At 42.4% G+C, this 16,210-nt stretch overlaps 1 long non-coding RNA gene across 1 annotated transcript in view; it reads left to right on the top strand.

Moving 5' to 3' along the window:
- Positions 1-306: 306 nt before the first annotated feature.
- Positions 307-16,210, top strand: part of LOC134481838 (uncharacterized) — a 20,973-nt gene continuing 5,069 nt past the window's right edge. Inside the window, exon 1 of the long non-coding RNA XR_010057696.1 lies at positions 307-899. This is a non-coding gene — a long non-coding RNA (uncharacterized LOC134481838). The remainder of the gene's footprint in view (positions 900-16,210) is intronic.

Here is a 16,210-nt window from a genome sequence, read left to right as displayed (position 1 = left end):
TGGCTACTTCCTGTTTACTTTCTGTGTTGTTTGTTTACACCTTTTGCCTACCCTTATCCCTCCCATTGACTTATGAAATCTTTCAGAATGAAGATCAAAGCATTCAAGCAAGGAGAGATGTCTAGGCATAAAAGGAGCGATGTCAGGAAGGACAGGTGGCCCAACCTAGACTTGCTCTGCATTATCTACCTATACGAACACATTTTTCATTCAGTCCCCCAGCTCCACCCATGTGTGTGTGCGTGTGTGTGTGTGTGTGTGTGTGTGTGTGTGTGTGTGTGTGCGTGCGTGCTTTATGGTCCTGTCTGTTCTGAACCTCATTATGATGTAGACCTCACTGGCCTTGAATGTACAGTGACCTTTCTCCTTGAATGCTGGGATTACCTGTGTGTTCTCAGCCTAGCTTCTGTGCAGTTCTCACCCAAAGTGCCAGTGGAAATCTACAAACGCACCAGAAAGTTGGTGTGTGTTTTGGGGTTGTGTGTAAGAGACAGAGATAGATCTAAAGATAGACAGACAGACAGACAAAGATTGCAGGCGGAGTCTTCAGCTTTTATCAAGAGGTCTACAATGCTCAGAAGCTTGGAGACCTAGCCCCTTTGTGCACGGTGACAGTGAGTGAGTGGGTCGTGTTTCAGTTGTGAACAGACAACACCCATTTCTTCAACAGACACCTGACTGTTAGAGCTCTCACTGGCAGGCAAACAGTAACCTCTGTTACGGGGAAGGGAGAAGCCGGGAGAAGAGCTAGAAAGACACAAGACAAAGGCTGGACGATGATGCCAGCCCTCAAGTTGACAACACATTGAATCCTTCCATAGAGAGCTTCCTTCAACCCCTAAAAGGGAAACAGTTCACCAGACTGGAAACAGACGTACGATCTCTGAACACATTTTCAAGTAAGTCACCTCAGTTCATTAATACCAATATTTTAGGGCCACTTAGGGCTGGAGGGGATTACTTTTCTGCTGATGTGGTGAGGAAACTTCTTGAGTGTCCATCTCGAGTGGGATTGCAGGGCCCGAGGTGTCAGGTGATCGGTGAGCTGGAAGGCGAGCCACGCACTTCTTGGACAAGCTCAAGTGTCCTCTGACTCCATGAGGAGCGTCTCACACTCTCAGCTGCAGAGACAGCCGTGGTTAAGAGAGGCAGAGTCATGGAGTGGCTGGCTCATTGGAGATTTGTACTGGTTAATTCACTTGTTGCCATGGCAACCACCGGAATGCAGGGGGAGTACATTTGTTCATTTGATTATTATTCTATTATTTATACTGGGGCATCTTTGAGAGGAGGAGACATGTCTTAGGAGGAATCAGAACTGCTTCTCTCTCTCCAGACAAAAGAGGCAATTAGCTACAAGGCACCCCAAACTGGATGTACCCGCTCGCTAATTACTAGAGGAATATAGTCTCCTTCCCAGCATCCTCGAGGGAAATCTTCACTACCCTGCGAGATTTGTCTGCTAGCCAAGGACTAGGGGAATGGGAGGTCTTGCTGATCAAGCTCGGGTGTCAATAGTCACTCACATCCCTTCTCTCTCAGATTGTATTCTGTGTCCATGCTGGGTCCTCTCACAGCCTGTGGTTCCTCATGCTTAATTAGGTGAAATATGTCACCACTGTCAGAAAGAAGGTGGCTTTTTATAAAGTCATCTGGGAAAACTTCTTACCTGACTCTAGAAACAACGCAAGTGCTAGGTATAAAATGTAATGTTCTCACAAATCTAGTGAAATAAATAAATAAGTAAATAAATAAATAATGCAGACCTGGAAGCCAATAGACCTCCCCAACCTTTAAGATTTAGTGTTGGTAATTTAATACATTCGTAATGTTTGTTGGCTGGATTTCAGGGTTTTCAAGTAAAGGGTAGCAGAATGAAGGAATTTCCTGGGAAGAGAAGAAAGTGAGAGAGAGAGAAAAAAAAATATATATATATATATCATGCATGCATACTGAACAAATCTAAAATCTAAAACTGAGAAATTGGGTTACTACTGGTTCATGCAAATGAACCTTTGCAGCCCCTGGCTCACCAGAATACTGATGAGGGGAAGGGTGTTTATGGGGTTGGAGAGATGGCCCAGTGGGGTAAGAGCACTTTCGAAACAAGCATGAAGACCCCAGTTTGAATTCCAAGTACATAGAGAGCTGGGCCCGGCAGTGTATGCCTGTAGCTCCAGTGTTTGCAGGCCAGGCCTGAGAGGCATCACTTGGGTAGGTTCCCTAGACACCAACATCTTCTGTGCCCAACAGACACACACACCCATTCACATGCGCATGCACACGCACACGTATACACACACACACACACACATTAATTGGTTATTAATTAAAACATATTTACATGGAATAGCACCTATAATGCACTGGGATTTTAAAAAAGTAGTCAGATTACAAACAGTATGTATGTATCATACAATTGCAATTATTTTAAAATATGCGAATTTGGGCCTGGGGAGATAGCTCAGTGAGAGAGCACCCGCCTAGCTTGTTTAGGGCTCTAGGCTGTATTCTCGGCATTGAAAAAAAAAGGGTTTTTGTTGCCACATTTCTCTGTGTGTTTTTATCTGTATGTGTAGAGGAGGAAAATGGGGGCGGGGATTTCATCAAATATTGAATAACCATCATCTCTGAAGATGGGATTATACATAATTGGTCCTGTGGTTTTTCTCCTCAGTAGGCTATAAGGAGATTAACAATAGGACCTTGTTTCATTCTGTCTCTGGCTTTGTTAATCACCTACTATGTGCGAGGTTTTATATCAAGTCATGGGAAGACATTGGTGAATGTGAGACCTGGGGGACTGTTCGGTTGTTTGCTTGAGTTTTTGAATAAGGTCTTGCTCTGTAAGCCAGCCTGGCCCGGAACTCACTGAGATCCATCTCTTTCAGCCTCCCATATGCTGGGAGTTACAGATGAGACCACCATGCCCTGTGAGCTCACGTTTTACGTCTGAGTGTGCCAAGCTCTGTGCCTAGATTAAGTAGATGTGTGATCTTATTCAAGGATCGTTCTCACTCACATTGTCACTGAAATCATTGGCACACCAGGAAGAGATAGGTGCTTTCACGAGCAATGCTCCAAACCCGACTCCAGGAATGACCTGATGCGGCGGCTGCTTGCCAAACTGGGAATGAAAGGAACTTGACCTTGCTGCCTTTCTTTTCGCTAACCAGCACTACTGAGGCAGGAACTTAGTCAATCTTGTGAAGGGGGCTTGAGTCATAGGGTTAGTTCTCTGCCTAAAATAGTAATAGATTCCTCACAGACAGATGCATACCTGGGCCTGCCATTTATTAGTTGAACTGTCCAAGGCAAATTGGCTTCTCTGTGCCTCGGATTTTTTTGTATAATAGAAGCAGAAGCGTGCTTATGGCAAAGTGTTGTCTAAAGCAAATGAAAGACACCAAGGTCTTCCTGTTGAAAAGGTGAAGTAGAAGTGCCTGACAGGGTCGATGGTAGGATGTAAGTGTTTATGTTACAATTCCATTTCATTGTTCAAGAGAAGGGAGACAGTAGGTAGCAGAAACTCCTGCTTTTCCACTGTGCAGCAAACCAAGCAATTGAAACTGTGAGTGTAGCATTTACAAGGAGGTCTAGGCTTCGGTCTGGTGATTGCAAGAGCTCGCTCTGTTTCTAAACGAAGAGATCAGAGTGTTTGACCTCACAGGGACCAAGGGCTGTTGAAGAGAAAGATGACTAGAATAAGACTGTTAGGCTGTAGTGCTGTATGTGTATCCAACAGACGTGCAACCTGCCAGTGTGGTCTTCCCTCTGGTCCTCTCTCTCCATTTTCAACAAGGATTCTTGTAGCTCAGGCTGGCCTCGAACTTGTAGAATAGCTAAGGATGACCTTGAAATTCTGGCCTTTATTCCTCCCCCTCCCAAGGGTTAGAATTACATGGCACACAACCATGTCTGTGCAGGGCTGGAGGAATGAACTCAGGGCCCCTACCGAATACGATCCTTTTCTGAAAGCAACATTGTTAATTTATATCTAAGTCTTTCCTTGAGATTTTCCTATACACGTCAAGGATTTTGAAAAGAGACAGATCATTGAACTACATTAAAATTAAAGATTTCAGCTTAAATAAAGTAACTATCAACAGAGGGTGACAGCTTAGAAACAAAAGTAATATCTGAAACGTAGTCGGATTAGTATTGAGAATGTGAGGGACTCCCCAGGTTAAAAAATATAAATGGGGTGTGACAGTTACCCCAGGTATATCAACGGAGGAATTGCATAAAGACGTTCTTTAGTGTGATTCTGGAATAGCAGGGCTTGGAAATGGTTCAGTGGGAGAAAGCCCTTGCCACACAAACTTGAGGAACTGTGTTGGATCCCTGGAAGCCATGTGAAGATGGAAGGAAAGAACAGATTTAACAAAGTTGGTCTCTGGTATTCAGGCTGTGGTACACATGAACAGCGCACGCACGCACGTGCGTGCGCGCGCGCACACACACACACGCACTCACACACACACTCACACACTCACACACTCACATACACTCACACACACACTCACACACACACTCACACACACTCACACACACACACACTCACACACACACTCACACACACACACACAGAGCAACAATAGCAAAATTAAAAAGCAGAACTAACTCGGGGCCTAGTTTAGATCCGATGGTCTGCCACCTAACAGATGGTGCCCTCACAGATGTGGCACAACAAGTTGTTGCTTGAGCTAGGACTGCCCTCATCCCCTGTCACACTCCTGAGACCCTAGTCTCACCTCAGGACCTTCACCATTCCCCCTACTGGAACCTTAATCTGTATTTGGGTATCTTTCCATTCTGGAGGTGCTTGCCACTCCCCCAGTCCCCCAAAAGAGCGACAGAGTTCTAGAAACAGCATCCTAAATACAAACCCCTTTGGTCTTCGGACTTTGGGATCTTGAAGAATGGTAAATGCAAGAGTAGATTCTTAGCATCCTTACTCTGCCTAAAGACAGTAGTCCAAAGGCAGCTCAATCATCGTGAATACACACTCAGGGAATCTCATCCACTAAGTCAGATGAAGTCACAGGGCAGAGACTAGGGCAGGCTGTACCATTCACTAATTCCTTTGAAAGCCCGTTTATTTTGTTCCTCAATCACTTACTCTAAACTGTCCCAGCCCTTCTCCTATTAGGGGAGTGTATAAATGTCTAGAAGCCACAGAGTTTGTGAGAGTGTGTTTTCCTGATGTACAGGACAAACTTGTGTCCCTTCACTTCTATTAGTCTACCTAGTGCTATTTCATTTCACAGACTAAATTATCCAGCCTTCAAAATGGCAGAGGAAAAATTTCCCTCCCTTTCAATATCAAGTCCATTTCTCCATCTAGATCTCTTCAATTCTGTTGCATCTCTCTCTGTCTCTCTCTGTCTCTGTCTCTCTGTCTCTGTCTCTCTGTCTCTGTCTCTCTGTCTCTGTCTCTCTGTCTCTGTCTCTCTGTCTCTCTGTCTCTCTGTCTCTGTCTCTCTGTCTCTCTCTGTCTCTGTCTCTGTCTCTGTCTCTCTGTCTCTCTCTGTCTCTGTCTCTCTGTCTCTCTGTCTCTCTGTCTCTCTGTCTCTGTCTCTCTCTGTCTCTGTCTCTCTCTCTCTGTACGTATGTACACTTGTGCATGTGTGTGCGGTGTGTGTGTGAATTATGTATGTGTATGTGTGTGTGTGTGCCTTTGTATATGCCCAGGTGTGTGCTCACATGCATGTGTGTGCAGTGTGTGTGTGTGTATATATTTATGTGTGTTTATATGTGATATTTATCCCTATTAAACAATACTATTTGTTGACATACACCTCTACCCCCTTTGAAAGTAAGGATATGGGTGTCTTTTAGTGTCTGCTCAGTTCTCATTGGACTCAACAGATCCTAGTTGAGTCCACGAACTAATGAACGAACAAGAGTAGCAAGAGAAAGAGGGGACAGACACAGGAGGGGGCCATTCCTGGTTGGTCCCTAAGCTGAAGGTTTTTCTTTGACGTGAGAAAGGTTCTTTGGACTACCCCTCTCTCCTCTTCCTCCCCTCCAGATTTCCTTAAATATTTCTGGATATTTTCCCAACCCTTAAGGACAGTTTGCTCATTCGAGGAAGTCAGATCATGCAGGCAAGCAAGGATGGATCTAAACACAGACATCTTTTTTTGCTCAGTGAAATTTATAATTTTTAATTGTTAGGGACAGAAACCAGGGCCTTGCTGGGTAGGCACTCTACCATTGAGCTAACTGTCACCCCCAAATCTGCCTTCTTGGAAGTAGGCAACAGGAATGAGAAGGTATTGTCAGCTTTCTGGAGCTGTGGTTCTGTGGGGTCACCCAGACATGTCCCACCAAGCCTGGGTTGTGGGGAGTTGAACGCCTGGCCTTATGCATGCAAGACAAACACTCTAACTGAACTATGTCCCCAGCTCTGCCTGCCGCCTGCCCCAGTTAAACGTAAAAATGCATACACATTTCAGAACATTAAGAAAACACATATACATAACAAATAGGAAGCGGAAACGCCCCATGACCTCTCTATCCTGGCATGGCGTCTCATGGTGTGGTCATCCACACCCTTCAAAGGGTTTGTCTACATAGTCACCTTTGTGCGCTCAGACCCAACTTCTAAAAACGAGACTTTATAAAAAGGACACTTTCTTTCCTTTATAACTGCCTCCCCTCCCCAAAAGGCTCACCTTGACTTTGAGTAAGACACCAGACAGAATTCCAATAGGGGTACATTCTACAAAAATAGTACCTCAGTGAGCCCCCACCATGTTTAAGATTATAAAAGATAAGGGAGATCTGAAAATCTGCGCTACTGGCTCCATTGGGAGGAACCCGATGCTATGTGACTGTAAGTGTGGGGTAGGATGCTGGATGGAGTCCCTGAAGAGAAAAGGCTATTAAAAGAAACTTGGGGAAACTTGTAGAAGGTATGGGTGCTAGTTAATAATGTATCAATTTCGGTTAATTAGTTGTAAAAATGTGTCACAGTCATGCGAGATGTAAGGAGAAAGTGTAGAACGCGTGGAAATCTTTGTTATGTTCATTATTTTTCCCCCACAAATCTGGCTGTGTCCTAAAATAAAAAGTTTATTTTAAAAAGTGGCATTTGGAATGTTGTCTCAAATATCTGAATGCCCTACATAGGAAAAGAGGGAAAGGGGCTGCCCCTGGGAACTTGTCATGCTTAGTACAGTTTGTCATCACCACTCACCGTCAGCCTTCCCCTCCCTCCTCGCTGCTGAGTGACACAGGTAGACAGAGCCCCGAGTTACTTGTGAGTAAAAACCTAGAGTTGTTTAATTAGCTTTCTATCAGATATAGCCCGAGGATTTACATGTTTCACTGTGTTCAGCTTGCAGCTTGGGGCTCAGTCATGCTATTCTAAGATCCTTGGCTGTGCAGAGCAGTATAGAGAATGCATTAGTCTTAATAAGAGAACGGATCTAACAAAACAATTTACCTGGGGGGTGAGTGAGTGAACAAACCCTGGAAGTCAGTGGCTCCGTTCAGAGAACTGTTTGCATGGAATTCTCTTGGGTTCAGAAAAACCTTTTTATGCAATTTGTGAAGAGAAGGACAGCTTTGGTCTTGCTTCACTCCTCTGAGAAAGGAGATGCTGAGGACTGGGTCAAGTCTAATTTTAAGGGGCCGATAGGACAAGTAGGGGATACTGAGGGAACAGGCTGTTCTTCCTTGCAATTCTGGTGCCTGCCTCTTCAAGTTTCCCCTCATCTGCTGAACTGTCGGATCTTTAAAGTCTCCTTTATTTTAAGAGGAAAATATTGTTGAGCATCTGTAAGAGCGATTAACAAACTAATATCTAAAATGAGAGTTAAAGGTCATTTATATGTGAGAAAATGGAGTATTTCTTCTTTTTAAGGTTGTTAATTTCATTACTTTTCTTGTTGCTGTAATTTAATTTTAATACTCTGACAAAGGCAATTTAAGGGAGGGCAGATATTTTTGTTCACAGTTATGAGGATACAGTCATTCATGGTGGGGTACAGTCTATCATGGTGGGGTTCAGTCTATCATGCTAGGGTACAGTCATTCATGGTGGGGTACAGTCTATCATGCTAGGGTAGTCAGAAAGCAGGCAGCTGTATGCATTGCATCTGTAGTCAAGGAGCAGAGAGCAATGAATGCTATGTCACTCAGCTCACTTAATCCATTTATACAATGCAGGATTTCAGCTCAGGGAATGCTTCCGCCCACAGTGGACAGGCCTTCCCATCTTAGTCAATCTAATCAAGACAACCTCTTGCAGGCATTTGGAGAAGCCCATCTCCAGGATTCTAAATTTCATCAAGTTGACAATCGAGATTAACCTTCACAATTGTTATAAAGATACAAGGAAAACTGCATAATTTTGAGAAAAAAGAACATCATTAGGGCCAATAGAAGATGGCTGCTTTTTATGAAAAACAGTATGGAGAAAATGTGTTGACTGAAGGAGAGGCATTGACTTAGTTTAAAGAAGTCTGAGATTTATATTGCAAAGGACATACAGAAATGCTGAGAAGTGAAGTGGAAACTTCTGGCTTCTTTGGAAAGTTGGTTATGTCAAATGATAGTTTGCTGGGGCACACAGGTGAAAGGACGTCTTGTTAAAGCAGACACTTGAAAGAGTGTTTTCCTGAAGCAGACACACAGGTGAAAAGACGTTTTGCTATAGCAAACATGTGAAAGGACGCATGAAGTTCAGAAGGAATATAAATTTGACCCCACAGACAGTAGGAACTCAAGTGTTGGTTTGCTTCACTCCGCCTTGCTATTCTTCACTAATGACAAGCATGTATTGAATATTGATTTGCCTTACACTGCATTGCTGAGCTCTGCTCATGGTGATGCCATTGAGAGAAACTTGCCAAAGGACTTCGTGAGGCTCCTGTGTCTTTTTGCCACCTCTGCAGCCTTGGAGGGCCTTGCAGTTTCTTCTGTATTGAACTGCCCTTGCTGGTTTGTGTGTAGTGACTGCCAAGTGGACTAGATCATAGCTGCTGGTTCATAGTTGATGTTTGCTACTGGACTGAATTGCTGATATCCTGCCAATGAAGATTGGACTCACCCCCAAACAACTATTTCTAAAAAGGTCTACTTCCCCTGTGTCCTAATAACTTTTCTTTCCCACTACCTCTGGTGGGTGGAGGGCTGGAGGGGGGATTGAAAAAAAATGCCTATAGAGAAGTGTGGTCTATCTGTTTCACAGTAGCCCCTCCACAGGGTATAGGCTATATAATCAAACAAACTATATGTTCTGATGTTGTCGTTGTTGTTGTTAGATCATTGTGCTGGTTGGGTTTTGTCAACTTAACACAAACCTAGACATATCTTGGAAGAAGGGAATTGTTATTGAATCCATCAGATTGGCCTGGAAGTAAGTCTGTACAGACATTTTTTGATTAATGATTGTGGTGATTTGAATATGCTTAGCCCAGGGAGTGGCACTATTAGGAGGTGTGGCCTTGTTGGAAGAAGTGTGTCACTATGGGAGTGGGCTTTGGGACATTCCTCCTAGCTGCCTGAGAACAATCTGCTCCTGCCTTCCTTTGGATGAAGATGTAAAACTCTCAGCTCCTCCAGTCCCAGGCCTATGTGGACGCTGCCACGCTCCCTCCTTGATGATAATGGACTGAACCTCAGAACCTGTAAGCCAGCCCCAATTAAATGATGCCCTTTATAAGAGTTGCATTGGTCACGGTGTCTTTTCTCAGCAGTAGAAACCCTAAGACAATAATCGATGCAGTAGGTCCCAGTTTATTGGGGCAGAGCACCTGGATGGTGTAGGACAACAGGCTGAGCAAGCCATTGACAGTATCACTTCTCAGTGGTCTCTGCTTTAATTACTGACTGCAGGTTTCTGACTGAGTTCCAGCTCTCATCCCTTGATGATTGACTGTGATGTGGAAGTGGAAGCCAAATGAACACTCTATTTCCTAAGTTGCTCTTGGTGTATTTTTCCATAGCAATATAGAAGAAAAACTAATATAATAATGTTATGTGTTAGATTTCTCTATCATGGAAGGAAAAAGCAAATGTTCATGAAACATGCTGTACCGGTTTGTTTCTTTGAGTCAGCTTGACACAGGTTCATCATCATAGAGGAAGGAGCCTCAGTTGAGATCCAGCTGTAAGGCGTTTTCTCAGTTGGTGAGAAAATGTGTGGGGAGGGACCAGTCCATGGCAGGTGGTGCCATCTGTAGGCTGGTGGTCCTGGGTTCTACAAGAAAGCAGGCTGAGTAAGTTGTGGGAAGCAAGCCAGTAAGCAGCACCCCTCCACGACCTCTGCATCAGGTCCTGTCTCCAGGTTCCTGTCCTGCTTGAGTTCCTGTCCTGACTTCTTCCAATGATGAATTGTGATCTGGAAATGTAAGCCAAATAAACCCTTTCCTCCACAACTTGCTTTTTGGTCGTGGTGTTTGATTTCAATAATACAATGTTGACTAAGACATGTTTCCTAAAGTTACCACACACAGTTTAAGAGGAAGAATAGTTCAGTGTTTTTAAATCTTCCTCTGCACTCCTCCCTAGTCATAGTCTTCATTTTTTCATTGGTGGTAAACATTTATCTTATATTTTACACTTATTATTTATAATTCCTTTATTTTTCATGGTTATTACTATATGGAAGTATATTAAACAATAATTTAGTTTTGCATGGATTTCAATGTATGTAAGTGAAATTAGGATAAATAAATAAATAATTGCGACTTATTTTTATTCCAAAGTGCCATAGTTTCATTTCTATTACTGTTGCAAATATCCTGACCAAATAGTGACGTGGGGTAGAAAAAGTTTATTCAGCTGACAGTTCCAGTCAGTCATTCTAGGGAAACCACAGCAGCAAGAGCTGAGACAAGTGTACACATCCACAATTAAGAGCAGAGAGCAACGAATGCACCCATGCTGCCTGCCCACTTGCATTGAGGTCACTAGTACAGAGTTCAGAGCCCAGCCTAGGGAATAGTACTGCCCACAGTGGGCAACAATCAAGGTCAGTCAACAATCAAGACTGCTTCCTTCTCTCTCTCTCTCTCTCTCTCTCTCTCTCTCTCTCTCTCTCTCTCTCTGCAGATGACTCTAGGTTATGGGAAGTTGACATTTTAAACTAACAATCACACAAAATAAAGACAGTTTCCTTATATATTATTGCTGTTAGTTTTTTCTATCAAATGCCTTTTTATAACATATATATTATGGTTATATCTATTATTTTTCATTAGGTCACCATTTTCTCATTCAGTTTTTTAAAAAATTTAAATATTTACATATGGATACCAATAACCTATAGGTTATATATGTGTGACAAGTAACTTATTCTAATTTGTATATTATTTTATAGCCTTCCCTCTGGTCTTTGGAAAGACAAGTTTTTAACTTTAATCACCCAATATATCAAAAGGTTTTGGTTTCATCTTTGTTTTTTTGTTTTGTTTTGTTTTTAATCTCGACCCAATCAGAATCTATTTTTAAGTAAATTGAGGAAAAATAAATAAACCTTTATCGGGGGATGGAGATAAACACTGATTATTGTGTTCATTTTTAAATGTCAACGTCTTAAAATGGAAGGAAGAGGACAGTGTGCTTTTGCAGTTGTCCACACCATTGTCAGAAAGGTCTTGGCTGTTCATACACATTTGCAACTATACCTATTCTTAAAATCAGCTCATAGTGGCCTATGAAACATCCATTCTACTGAAATTTGTTTATAATAATATTGAATTTATGCATTGGGTTATAAAGACTGGTCATTTTGTGATATAAAGTTTTATCATCCGTGAAGTACTTGAATTTTTATGTGTGTGTGTGAGACAGCAGCTTGTAATGCAGCCTAGACTGGCACCCCCTAACTCATGAATGTGCCCATTCCCTGCAGGAGAATTAAATGCAAAACTAAAATTAGTAAATAAAATAAAAGATGTTAGAATAATTGAAGACAATTGACCTTCCTACAACACTGGTTGTATAGTAAACTTCTCTAGGGAAACAGGAGTGGAAAAGAGAGGAGAGAGGGAGGGAGAGAAGGAGGGAGCGAGGGAGGCAGAGAGAGAGAGAGAGAGAGAGAGAGAGAGAGAGAGAGAGAGAGAGAGAGAACGAACTAGGGTAGCCTGGCATAGTACTAGACACTGAGGGATAGAGAACGCAGAACTCTGGAGTGTAAAGGCAGGATGGGGGGGTGTTCCCCAGTTCCAGAAGGAAAGAAAATAGTCCTACCTCTCTTTTTCATACTCTCTGTGCCAAGATTTTTTTTTTCTGTCATTAATAAAATTTCTAAGCCTTTGGTTGTGCTTTCCCTCACAGGTAGTAAAGATGCAGCTTCCTTACATGGCCTGCTAATTTAAGTGTCACTCTCTCCTGAACCCTCCCAGGCAGTTACACCCCCCAAAAGTGCCTTATCAGATATCTGATTTCCTCCTTGTCTTAGTTAGGGTTTTACTACTGTGAACAGACACCATCATCAAGGCAACTCTTATAAGGACAACATTTAATTGGGTTCAGTCCATTATCATCAAGGTGAGAGCATGGCAGTGTCCAGGCAGGCATAGTGCAGGAAGGCTACTAGTAGAGTACTGGCTTCCAGGCAGCTAGGATGAGGGTCTTAAAGCCCTGACCCACAGTGACACACCTTCTAATAGTGCCACTCCCTGGGCCGAGCACATGCAAACCGTCACACCCTTCAAAATTAACCATCCCATGTAGTAGTCACGATTATTTACTCTTGCTTTATATCTTAGATTAGATTAACATTTGTGTCAATTCCATGTTAATGTCACCTTTCCACCTTTTCACTTTTTGTTTACATTTACATATATTGAGGTTTGACATCCAAAAACCAACAAAAGACACTCTAAAATGTTTCCTCAACCAAGCCACCCAGCTTCCCTCACCTGGAATTCATGTCAATTTCCTAAGTATTCTAATGGGGACTTCTTGGGCAGGTAAATCCCTCTTCATAAAAAAATTTGCTTTGTTCTGTGCCGGTGAGATGGCTCAGCAGGGGACAGTGCTTGCTACTGGAGATGCAGGTCTGGCCACCTGAATGCAACCCCTGGTCAAAGTGAGAACTGACTCCCCAAAGCTGCTGACCCCCATACAGATGCCGTGACAAGAATCCCTGTGCTCCAGGCTGGGTGTGGAGGTTCCTGCTTTTAATCCTAGCACTCAGGAGGCAGAGTCAGAAGGATTTCCATGTGTTTGAGGCTAGTCTGGTGTTCACAGCGAATTACAGGACAGATAGAAGAATGGAAAGAGATCCTGTGTCAAAAAACAAAAACAAAATATCCCACTGACTGCTAATAAAACAAAGAGAAATACCTTGTTTTTTTCTCTTTCTTGTTCCAAGATTCTCTATTAATTGTTTTTTTTCCCATTCAGATTTTACCTCTAACCATTATTTCATCGTAGAGCCGCCGGTGACAAGTTGATTGTCTTTATCTCGCTGGAGACTGGAGGACACCCTTCCTTTTGGCTTTCATATTTCTGATGAGAAATCTGCTATTCAAACCATCTTTCTCTAGTGTAAGGTGTCCTTTCTCTTTGGTTGCTTTAAGAAGCTTTAAGGATTTACTTTCTTTGTAGTCTTTGGAAGTTTGACCTTGGTATATTTCAGAGTGATTTGAGTTAATCCCGTTCATATATTGACTAGGCTTACATTTTTGGGTCATATTTGGGATTTTTTGCAATTTTTTCTCTCTATACTTATTAAAGACCATCTCCTTACCTTGATAAGATTTCGTGGTTTGCTGTAATCCCATGCAGCCTAAGGTTCTGTTCCTTTTCTTTTTTTCTTTCTTTCTTCAGTATGTTTTTCTCAGTCGTGAAGACTCAATAATTTATATTTTCCCATCTCCAAATCCTGGGGTTTTCTCTTAACCTATTCACAGATTGCCTGTTCTCTAGCAGCCCTTAGGGACAGACAAGACAAAAGGAACTTGGGAGCTCTTTTGAGTCCCCAAGACAGCAACTAATGTACTTCTCCTGCTCAGAATGTCTTAGGTTTGTTTTCTGTATAACACACGGAGTTCTCGGCTGGGTTTAATGTGAGGGGCGGGGAGGGCATGTTTCCTCCATCTTCCAGATTATTATTTTATGTGGTTTGTGTTTCTCTACATCCATCCTGTGGCTTCTTGCTAACCATTCCTTCTCGCAGGTTAAACTGTACTGTTATGATCACCATCTGAAGGCCATTCCTTCAATTTTTAAATATTAACTGTTAGCAGTAAACTTTGCCCGTTCTGATTGCATGGGAAGAGCTTTCACTTTTCTTTTTGACAGATCATTTTGTACAGCACTCATGTATTGATTGTTATTTCTCTCAGCAGTTTAGGAACTCATCTGTGATATTTCCCCGGCTTCCAGTGCTGCTCGTTGAGATAATCAGTTATCAATCTAATCATGATTTGTTCCATTCTTTGTCTCTGAGAAGAAACAGATGGCTCTGTGGTTAATGCTGATTGGTAGTTTCACTATGACATACCCAAAGTGAATTCTTTTTTTTTTAAAAACACAACCTTAAAAACAAAACAAAACAAACAAACAGAAAAAACAAACCTTTGTTCTTTGACAATTTCACACATGTATAACACGCTGGTTTTACCTGTTCAAATCCTACTCTCTAGTTTCCTTCCTACCCTTGTTGTGCCCCTAACAGTACCCTTCCTGCATTTACGGCTTTGGTTGTTGTTTGAGAATCACTGATGTTAACTAGGATTACCTGTGTGACCATAGGTTTAGCACTTCTTCTTGAAACCTGGAGTCTGGAGTCCATGCCTGAAGACAATGACTCCCAGGTCATAGCCTGTCACTGAGAGAAATAATGGCAGGAACTCAAATAGGAGTTTGAAGGAGAAACCTTGGAAGAACATTGCTTGCTGGTTTACTGGCAGGCTCAAGCTTCATAGCTTTTTCACACAGTCCAAGACCACCTGCCTAAGGAATGGTGCCGCCCACAGTGGACTGAGTCTTCCTATACTAGTTAATAATGTAAACAGTTCCCCACAGACATGCCCACAGGCCAATCTGATCTAGGCAATTGAGGCCTCTCTTCTCAGATGTGTCTAGGCTGTGTCAAGTTGACAAGGTAAACTAGTCACATCTCTTCGATAGTCTATCTTGTCTGGTTAATTTATTTCCCCTGTGATCTCTTGTTAGATCCACTTAGTCTTATGAGTCTACCTTCTGGTTATCTTAAACTCTGATAAGGCCCATATCTTTTTTATTTTGTGCTACATTCTTCAGATACTTACTTCAGATAATTACTTCAGATATATCTTAAAGTTTACGAAAGCTATTATAATTTATCTGTTATCTTGTAAAATATGTCCCCCGAATTGTTGTTAAGCTACTTTTTTGTCTTTGTAGATTAAATCTTTTCTTACCATCTCCATGCTCACTGAAAAAGGTAATATTTAAATATGACATGTCCTCTAGAGGCTCATGTGTGTGCATGATGGTGCTGTTTGGGAAGGCTGTGGAACTTTTAGGACACAGAGCCTAGATGGAGAAATGTAAGGATGGTGCTGATCCTAAGGTTCTATTTCCTAATTGGTTCTTGATCCATCTAATAAAGATGCTAATAGCCAATGAGCTAGGTGGAATGGGTGGGACTTCCAGGTCCCTGCTGGCAAGCTGGCAGCTACAGGGGCAGGAGAAGGGGGAGGGGAGGAGGAGGAGGAGAGAGCAGCAGCAGGAGATAATGTCAACCAGCCAAGTGAGTTTGACTATATAAGTCTTCAGTGGCGGGGAGGTTTAGAAGTGCCCAGTCATTGAGTTAGCAAAAGGCATTTTAAGGCATTTAAGGTGTGTGTCTGTGTTTTGTGAGGTAGCAAAAGTATACTCTACATAGAAATGGGTAACTAGGGGTGCACCTTGAGGCTTTATAACCTGACCCCACTTTTTGGTCCTCTACTTCCTGACTATGCCATATAACCAGCTGCCTCACCCTGCCACTCTCTTGCCTTCCCCAATGTGATAGACTATATCTCCTCAAATCACAGAATAAACTCTTCCTCTTTTATTTGTGTGTTTTTTCTTTTTCAGTTATTTTCGTCAGAGAAATAAGGAAGTAACTAATACACATGTCACAGTAGAAAGCATAGCAAGGTAACCCCCGTGTGTTATATTCAACAATGAATAAACCACGGTTAATTTGTCTCTGACATTGTATCATCTCACCTGTAATAATTCAATGTGTATTTCTAATAGGCAAGACTTACTC

Source organism: Rattus norvegicus, chromosome 14 (genome assembly GCF_036323735.1).
Source record: "Rattus norvegicus strain BN/NHsdMcwi chromosome 14, GRCr8, whole genome shotgun sequence".
NCBI classification, from domain to species: Eukaryota; Metazoa; Chordata; class Mammalia; order Rodentia; family Muridae; genus Rattus; species Rattus norvegicus.
This window is presented reverse-complemented; position numbering and strand designations above follow the sequence as displayed.